This window comes from Lipotes vexillifer, unplaced genomic scaffold (assembly GCF_000442215.2).
Source record: "Lipotes vexillifer unplaced genomic scaffold, Lipotes_vexillifer_v1.1 scaffold666, whole genome shotgun sequence".
Classification (NCBI taxonomy): domain Eukaryota; kingdom Metazoa; phylum Chordata; class Mammalia; order Artiodactyla; family Lipotidae; genus Lipotes; species Lipotes vexillifer.
In genome coordinates this window covers 1,343,100-1,352,767 of record NW_006787408.1, presented here as the reverse complement: position 1 = coordinate 1,352,767, position 9,668 = coordinate 1,343,100, and positions in this window count along the sequence as shown.

Genomic DNA, 9,668 nt, shown 5'->3' with positions numbered 1-9,668 from the left:
AGCCACAACTACTGAAGCCCGTGCGCCTGGAGCCCGTGGTCCACAACAAGCCACTGCAGTGAGAAGCCCACGCACCGCAACAAAGAGTAGCCCCCACTGGCTGCAACTAGAGAAAGCCCGTGTGCAGCAACAAAGTCCAACTCAGCCAAAAATAAATAAATAAATTTATTTTTTTTAAAAATGAGAGCTGGCCCCGAGCAAGGGGTCAGCCTACCAGTTGAGTCAGAGATCTAATCTCTGCAGAACTGCAGACTTCCTTGAAAGGAACCTTTTTGTTTTTTCAACTTTGAAGCTTCTTGAATCAAGCCCCTTTTTTCCAGTGAAGGTGAAGGTGCATCTTCCCCTTGACTTTGCAGTAAGAAGAGGGAGCAGGCACTGGGAACAGGGGTGGGGAAACCCACAGGGATGGAGCAGGACACCCGGCTGCCTGCTCTCTCATCCCAGGCTGCCCCACGAGCCTTCCTGAGCTCCAGGTGGGACTTCACTGTCACCACCACCGCTGGCCCCAAATGCCCTCAGATGCCTTCATCTCCTCTCCTGGGCAGCTTTGAGCACCATTTCCTCTTTTCATTCAGGGTCAGGATAGAATTGTTCTACATGGATATATTGGGAAATAACAGGGTGTGCAAGGTGTGTGTTGGGGAGGAGGCCCCTGAAAACTACAACAGCCAAGTACACTCAGCCTGGATGACTTTTTCTTCCGTAGCTGAAACACAATCACTTGCAGGTCCTCCCCCTTTAACTCAGTCCTCCCCTGGCAAGGGGCTGAAATCCCCTTTCATCAACTGATAGATATCAATAGATAAACAAAATGTGGCATATCCATATAATGAGGTATCTTTCAGCCACAAAAAGCAATGAAGTAAGATACATGCTAGAAATGCATGAACCTTGAAAAGATTATAAGTGAAAGGAGCCAGACACAAAAGGCCACATATAGTATGATTTCGTTTATATGAAATGTCCAGAAAAGGTGCATCCAGAGAGACGGAGAGTAGATTGGTGGTTGCCAGGGGCTGGGGAGAGAGGGAGGCAGGGACCATGGGGAGTGACTGCTTAATGGATATGGGGTTTCCTTTGGGGATGATGAAAATCTTCTGGAACTAGACGGTGGTGATGGCTGCACAACACTGTGAAGGTACTAAATGCCAATGAACTGTACACTTAAAAATGATTAAAGAGGGGAATCTTTTTGTGTATTTTACCACAGTTTAAAAAAATAAAACCTTTTCAGGCCTTGATTATTTCCTCCTCCACTTTCCATCCTTCTAACCCTACCCCAGTTTGGGAGGAAGAGTTCTAGAGCTCACTCGGATGAAAGAGGCAGTTTTACATTTTTGCTGTTGCTGCTCGGGAGGCTGTGTGCACTGACCAAAGCTCACCAAGCAGGGGGAAGGCGGGGGCGGGATAAATTAGGAGTCTGGGATGAACAGATACACACTACCACATATGAAATAGATAAGCAGCAAGGGTCTACTGTACAGCACAGGGAATTCTACTCAATCCCTTGTAATAACCTATAATGGGAAAGAATCTGAAAAAGAATGGAGATATATATATATATAACTGAATCATTTTGCTGTACCTCCAAAACTAACACAACATTGTAAATCAACTATACTCCAATTAAAAAAAAAATTTTAAAAAGCTCACCGAGGACAACCCCACAGGGCCTTGACTGAGGCAATAAGTGTCACTCCCAGACCTAGGCCCCGGACTAAGAAGAAAGACCCAGCCTCGTTCCCATTCCAGGTCTTCATCCTAACCCATCTCCCTGCCCACCTGCTCTCTCTCTCTCACCAGCGCTGAGCTGCCCAGGTGGTCCCCAGCCAGGGGCAGAGGAGGCTGATACTCTGTGTCCATCTTCCTCCAGGTCCTCTGACTTCTATCACAGAAGGGCAGGCAGGATGGAGCCAGTGCTCATGAGGTCCCAAGACTGTCTGGAGGTTCACCTATAAGACCACACACAGTGCCACGCAGCTCACCAGGTCTGAACATAGGGTAGCTCCCGCCCCCATGCTGACCAGTCCTGCTGCTGCAGAAAGGCCAAGATGACCACAGGAAGCCTGGACCTCCTCCCTCCTCAGTGATAACCTGGAACTTCATAAGACGCCAGTCAGTTTGCCGTGGACCGAATTTGACCTGGGAGCCAGTCAGCTCAACTAACCATGACGTGACCGGTAGAAACCTACACTGGGCTTGGATGTGTCAAGGAGGAAAAAGATGTTTGGAGACAAGGGCCTGGGCCTGGGCCAGTCCTCCAACTGGATGGCAGGAAGACATGCAGAAAGATCAGTGTTCCTAGAGGGCCCTGAGGCTCCTTCTTTTGCCCCTGATGCCCGGAACCAGGATTTATCTGCTTTCTCCAGCTTGGGTAGAAATCAAGACCCTAGCCCCTCGGGCCCTCAGGGATGCCACCAGCTTTGATGGGTTGGCTCTGTGACCCTGCATCACAGCCAACCTGAGCTACCTTCCTGTGTACTTTAGCCTTTGTGGTTCATCCACGTACATTATTTAAATTCTAACTCCCCCAACTTCCTGTCTCACCATGAACCTCTTATCCTTAGACAATACAGGCTCAATCCAATAGACCACAATCCCCTGCCCAAAACCTTTGGGGTAGATGTGTCTGGGAATTCAGAATTTGGGGGATTTCAGGAAGATACATATAATTGTGCCTGTTTTACATACGCTACAGTACCACCCTGGGGGCACAGAGCAGTACCTGTAATCAAACACAATATTTCCACAGTGAAACATCTGATATCGGTGCCAAGTGGGATAAATAAAGACTATAAATAGCTTCACTTCAGTTTAGGGCAGATTTTGCCGCCAAATAGTTTTGGCAGCAAACATACCAAACAAACAAGCAAAAACAGAGCTTTCTGAGTTTGAGATTTGTCGAGAAGAGATTGAAGATCAGTATTTATGCTGCTTAAGAAAGAAGCAGGCAAGCAAAACTATCCTTGTGAAAGGAAAAGAGACTGCGATGGAGCCTGCCCCCTCCCCCCACCGGCCTCCCCCGCTGAGATCCTGGCGATGGAGCCCAGCCTCCTCCCGCACTCTCTGGAACTCTGCAGAGTTATGGGCCACCCTACTGTGTACTTAAGGCCAGAGCCTGAGCCATCCTGAGTCTGTTTCCTGATCGCTTTAAACTGGGAAGGAAGTGATTCCACAAGCTCCTTTGACCTCTGACGTTTTATTATCCTATGAAATACATTAGCCAAAGCTGGCTGCACTGTTCAGAGGAGGCCCCATCAGACCAAGGAGCACCCCAAGAAAGCATCTGTCCCCTCTCCGCACCCATGAGTGTCTCTGGACAAGCTCATGGGTGCCCCATGGTCCTTCCCTCCTCACCAGCCTGGAAAACTTGTACTTAAGGGTTAAAAACGGCTTCAGATGCCCTCCTCTGGGATCTCTCTTTATTCGTGCTTCCACGTGGGCGTTGAAATCAATTTGTGTGGGGCATTTCTCTGCTTCCGGTAAACTATGATTGCACGGCCAGCGTCCACGTTGCCACGCGCTGTCCCAGAGGTGTAAGGCAGCGCCGGCACACAGCAGGCACTCAGCAAGCAGTTGTGGAGGGGATGAGTGGGTGCGAGGTGAGTGTGGCTTCCCCCCAGATGGGCTATCATGGTGGAAGCAGGGCCCACGCGCCATCTGGACGAGACCCGGAGGCATCTGCGGGAGAGGAAGTGAATAGTGCTGGAGAAAGGAAGACTTTGCATGAGACACGCAGTACAAGTCCAGGCGGGCAGCCCCGGGACCACGTAGTAAAGAGAGAGGAAGGAGCTGGGAAGGTGAACCCAAATCCCACAGGCCAAGGTGGAGGGTGCTTATAGACGCAGAACTGTGGACTTCCGTATAAGACAGGGCACGGCCCATCGCAGACCCCTTTAAAAGTGGAAAAAGGCGATTCTGGGGGAAGCGGTGCTCGGAAAAACCAGGAGGAAAAGCAAAGGCCTCAGGGCCAGCCACCAGCCACCAGCCACCACCACCCCGCCCCTCCCCCCGCAGCCCGACTGCATAGCCAAAGCCCGCGGCGCAGGTGGCTGAGACGCTGCGCGCCGCCGCCGCGAGGTGGCACCAAAAACCCGCCAATGGCCCAGAGCGCACGTTGCCTTGCCACCTCGGACCTGGTTCTGCTTTTGTCCTGGGCGCGCACATCCGGAGCAGAAAGGCATGCCGCCTCTTTACCGCGGGGTCGAAGCTGAGCGCCACGGCCAGGATCTCAGGGTCCCGGAGGCGGAAGACGAGTCTTCCTCGTGTGTCCAGCTCAGAAAAACTCCTAAACTGGTGTCTGGAAGCTTCCGGAGGGACTCATGGAATTTAGATGCCCTGCCCCGCTCCTCTCCTCTGCACCCACCCCGACCCCTCCCCACCCCCAGGGGAACGGATCCCTTCTTCCTCCCCGATCTCTCCGAAGGCGGGCTCACGTCCTGAGCTCTTCTGCGGAACAGAGCCGTGGTCCGCCTTCATCTTTTCGCGTTCCCACTCACAGCCCAGGTTAGGACCTGAGAGCGAGTCTGGAAGCTGAGGCTTCCCCGTCCTACTCTCTGAGACCTGTCACACCCATGCACACGCAGTAAACACGTGCCGGCGAGCAGTCACACAAACGCCACGCACCAGACGCCCACTCGCGCAGGCTCGCCCGGGTCATGCGTACGCGCCGGGCTCAAGAGGGGCAGACGGAGAGGCCGCGAGGATCGCAGCACTCGATGCCAAGAGACTTGAGTTTGACTTGAACTCTTCTCTGGCTCGCTAAAACCCCGTTCCTCCAATAACGATCTGTAACGAGATCGCCAAGCTGCCTTGAGGCCGACGCCTTCTCCGCGTCGAAGCGCTTGCTGCAGCCTGGAAAGCTTTCTTTAGTGTCCCAATGGCTCAAACGGCAAATTCCCGCGCTGGGCCGTCTGGATCCCCCTGAGCCCGAGACCGGGACACCGCGCGGAAACGGTTTGCAGAAGGCTGCGCGCACAGAAGTTGCGCAGAGCCTGTCGCGCTAAGACGAAGAATCTCCAGACGCATGAGTCCTGGGTCCCCTTCTCCATCCCTGACTCTCTGGGATCCTGCCTGCAGGCCACACTCCCAGTCACCTAGTGTGCTGGTCTCCTCGGGTCACACCAGCTACTCCCCGTGGGCTCGCCAGGCCTCGGCCCTAAGGCTCAAGCTTTCGCCGTCCTCCCTCACCCTAGCACCCCCTCGGAGTGAATGTTGCTGCGAGGTGGGACTAAAGTGGACGGTGGTGGGTATGGGAGGAGACCTGGCCACTAACATCCTCGGTAGGGTAAGGGTTTCCGGAAAAGGTGCACGGGTCTGATTGGCTTGGGATCCACCGATAGACCCCTCTAAGGAGGACATGTGAGACTTCTGAGAGGCTGAAGGTCATGATGCTTCTGGAGGAACTGGGGTTAGAGGTGGAATCTGGGACCACGTCACAGATCCATGAAAAGGGGACCAACACTGAAATCACATCACCAGGGAGCCCGTAGGTCTCCCACTGGCCCTCATTACTCCTTGGGGAATGTCTGTAACCAGCCCTGCAGCCTTATCTCGGGTCCCCTTCACTTCCTGCCTGTCTATGGGAATAGCCTCCTAACCTGTCTTCCAGCCTACAGCCTCACTCCCTCCAAGTCTTGAAGCAGAGCTCTGGCTATGATCATTAAAGCTATCCATAAAGCCTTATTTGGCTCCCCAGTGCCCATGGGATCAAGCCCACACAACTTACTTGATCTTGTAGCTGGACCCAGACTCCCCATTCTCTCAGACTTCCTTGTGCACTTGAGCACCAGCCACACGACACTGCTCTGTGCTAGAATGCAACCTCCTCCATGCTTTTGCTCCTGCAGTTCCTGCCTGGAGTCTCCTCCATGGAATCCAATTCTTCTTTCTGGCCAAAGCCATCTCTTCTGCTCCTTTCCTGTTCCTGCCCCCAAAGTTGTAATTAATCTCCAAGTTGCCTCCCCAAAATACTCTGTATGCAACTCCTGGGGTCTGTTTGTTGGTTTTTCAGTGGCACCTCGACTGTCCACTGGATTGTTACTTGAGGGCAAGGCTTAACTTGTGCTTGGCCCTCCCTCTCCACTCAGGTCTTAGACTAAGTTGGATGCAGTGGTACCCACAAGCATACATTGCTCTCAACAATGTCCCTCCCCCTCTGGCACATCTACAGGTAGAAAGTGTCACGAGGGCATGAGGTAAATATTCCTCTTGCATCTCATGGGAATGTGGACAGCTTCACTGCATACTCATCAAGGTTCACATGTACACACACACTTCACAGCCAAACACACACCAAGGAGTCCTACGACACTGGGCAGCGCTGGTGGCTCTAGCAGAGCCCAGTGCAATCTGGGAAAGGAGCCCGCTGAAATCCCGCTCATCCACTGGGCTTCACAGGAAGCCATCACGTAGCCTTTTGCCCGGCGCTTCTCCCCCAACCGGGCCCTGTAGGAGGAGCTTTCTGATTGGGGCTACCTCCTTGCAAGGTCCAAGTTCAGGAGCAGAGAGAGAAGGTGCCCTCAGACCTGCAGAGCCTGGGGCCGCTGCTCCCCGCCCTCCCCCACTCCTTTCTCTCCCATTTTTCCTAATCTTTCGCGCCCAAATAAGGCTCTTAGGAAAGTACTTCCTCAACTACCGGAGCGCACGGACGAGGAAGACCAGAGGGAGGCACCGGATGCACAGGGTGGCGGGGTGAAGGTACAGGCTGGCTGTGTTACAGCGGCCAAGTCGCGGCCCTCTCCGAGTTTCCGTTTCTCCTTCCCCTGTAATCAGAGCCGCTTCCACCTCAGAAAAAGGCCGTGGTGGCCGGGGCCTGGCTTCCGAACGCCCGCAGGTGTACCTCGGTCCGTCCTTTCCCCCTAGTCCAGCCTGGCCCTGCCGCGCCAGGGCGTCCGGGACCAGGCGAGGGCAGGCAGGAGGCGGCGGCGCGGGTCCGTGGCTGCGGAGCCAGGGGCGCGCACGCCCGTAATTAGCAGCGCGTTCGGTCATCAAGGGGCCCTGCTAAGAATTTCTGTTTAACAAAGGTCGCAAATTAGTTATGACGGTAAATAGTCATCTCAAAATCCCACCAACTAAAGCTATTGCCGGCCTGGAAGGGCTCCAGGCCGCCTCCAGGCACACCCGGGCCATCGCCCGGGGCTGCCCAGCACCGCGGGGCATCCCAGGGAGGCGGGGGCGGGGCGGGGAGAGGCGGCGGGACAGGAGGAGCGGGGCGTCTGGCCCCGAGAGGCCGGGACTTGGGTCACAGCGCCTCCCAGCGTCCTGAAAGGAGAAAGCCGGAGTCCGAGCCAGAGGAGCTGGGACAAAGGCCCAGCGTCAGAGAGCGCCGCGGAGGCCTGGAGGCGGAGCGGGCCCGAGGGGAGCGGAGCGCACGCCCGCCGAGCCGAGGCGGCATCCTGCCAGACCCCAGGGGACTGCCGGCCCCCGACACCGCCGGGCTCCGCTCACCGCTGGGCCTTGCCTCAGCCCTGCCTCGGCCCCTCAGACTTGCTGTTCAGGTTCCTGGGCAGAACACACTCCCCTTCCTTCACCTCCAGGGGTCCAAGAACTCATCCCCGGCCCCAAGCCCACCTCTTCCAAGGAGAGGAGAACCCCTGAGCTGTTGGGGTCTGTAGAGCGACTCCAGCCCCGAGGAGGGGCTCTCTCCCGAGCCCGGCAGTGAGAGCCTGAGGCCATACATACAAGTGTACGTGACTTGCCGTGCGCCTTCCTTTCTTGCCGCCACATTCTATAAAGTCCTCAGTGTCTGAAGGGTTAGACTCCGGCAGGTTAAGGCCCTTCCCTTTTCCGGGAAAAACAACAACAAAAAAAGTGTGTGTATAAATCCGCGAGAGTCACGGACTTCTCTGTAAAAGGTGGAGAGAGATTGCTGGGAGTGGAGACTGCTTCTGTTCTGTGCAAGGGGGTGGGAGGCAGTGCGTGTGCCTGTGTGTGTGCAGGGAGCGGCTGCGTGCGTGGTGGGAGTGAAGTCATGTGGGGGGCTCTGAGAGTGTGCAGCGTGAGGGGGGACGCTGCTGAGGACGCAGAGGAGTCAGGTGGGTGCTGACTGGGTGGGCCTCTCCTGAGCAGAGGAAGCTGCCGGAACTCCCCAGACCACAGGGGAGTGGTCAGTCTGGGGCCCCAGGCCACCTTGCACCCTGGCAGCACTCAGTTCACCTCCCAGGCCCAACCGGACACAAGTCCGTGCACTCCCCTAGGCGCTTCGTTGGAGATGGAATTGTTCCTGGGCTTACAGCCTCCCTCTCTGCCAGCGGGCTTGGCCCTCCCCCTGCCTGAGCCCGAGATATAGCTGCTCCCCGTTTCCCCCTGGTCCTTCTCTTCCCGCCCCTCCCCACTTTTTGTCTCAACTCCCCCATCCTTTCTCTCTCTTTCTCCTCCTTTTGCTTGCCTCCCCTCTCTATAATTTCTCTCCCACTTCTTTATTCTCCCTTCCTTTCCTGTTCTGGATTATAGAATGGAGACCCCTGTTCACCTGACCCCTCCCAAGATTACGCATGTTTCTCTGACGGTGTTTATGTAGTGCTCTGCCTAGTTCTCTGCCTATCTTCTCTGGGGTCCTAGCCGTGTGTGTGTGTGTGTGTGTGTGTGTGTGTGTGTGCGCGCGTGCGCGCACGCGTGTGTGTTTGAACGTTTGTGTGTTTGCACATGTGTGTGCGAGGTTGGGCAAATTGTGGCATTTGAGTGCCTGGAGTCAGACTGTGTGGTTTGGGGGTTGAAGTGTCTCTGGGTGGCACTTCTGTTATGTCTTTGGGTTGGTGCATAGTATGTTGTGTATCTAAGGGTTTCCTCTGCGTATGTTTTGTTTCTTTTGTGTTTGTTTTGGTGGATGCGTAGTGGCTGTGTTCTCTGACTGTATTTATTGCTCATCTGCTCCTTTTCTCGTATGTGAACCTTTGGTGAGCCCCAGCTCACTGTGTTTCACAGGCCATGCTCTAAACATTCTTGGTGCTAAGGCTGTTTCATGCCGATGTGTTTCTTTAGCGGTGTGAACAGCCCTGGATAACTCAGTAGGAGGATGTGATTGTGAGATTGGCCACGTTTGTGTGTGCATCTGTGCGGTTTGGAGTGTGCGTACCCTGGAGAGTGTGCCTGTAGGGGAGAAGGAGAATGAAGGTTCTTGTGTTGGTGTTTGAGGACCGATGTGGAATCTGTAAAGAGGAAATCAGAAAGGCAGGCCCTATGCTGTGCTGGGAAGGAGGTCTACAGATGTTGGGAAGCTGCTCTGGGGGCAGGCGGATGTATAACGGAAAGGGCTCTACTGGGTTTGTGATGACATGGCTTGGGGCTGAGATGTGTGCATAACATGGGGGTAATATTTGTATAGATAATCAAGTATGTGTGCGTTTGTGTGTGTGTGTGTGTGTGTGTGTGTGTGTGTGTGTGTGTGTGTGTGTGTGGCGTAGCCTCTGTCAGCCTGGCTGTGCCTGCTTGCTCCTGCGGAGCCCCGCCTGACGCAGCCGAGCTCAATCAGCCGCTGCATGAATACACTCGAATGGAAAGTTGTGCTCAGCTGACCGGAGAAATCGGACCCCGGCTAGCACTGCTCCCCTCCTCCCTGCCTCTCTCCTGCCCTCCCTCGGGCCAGACACCCGCACCGGCCAGCGCACTGGGGCAGGAGACTCAACTCAGCTGGGGCCAGAAGGGGCCTGGGCTGTGGGAAGTTGAGG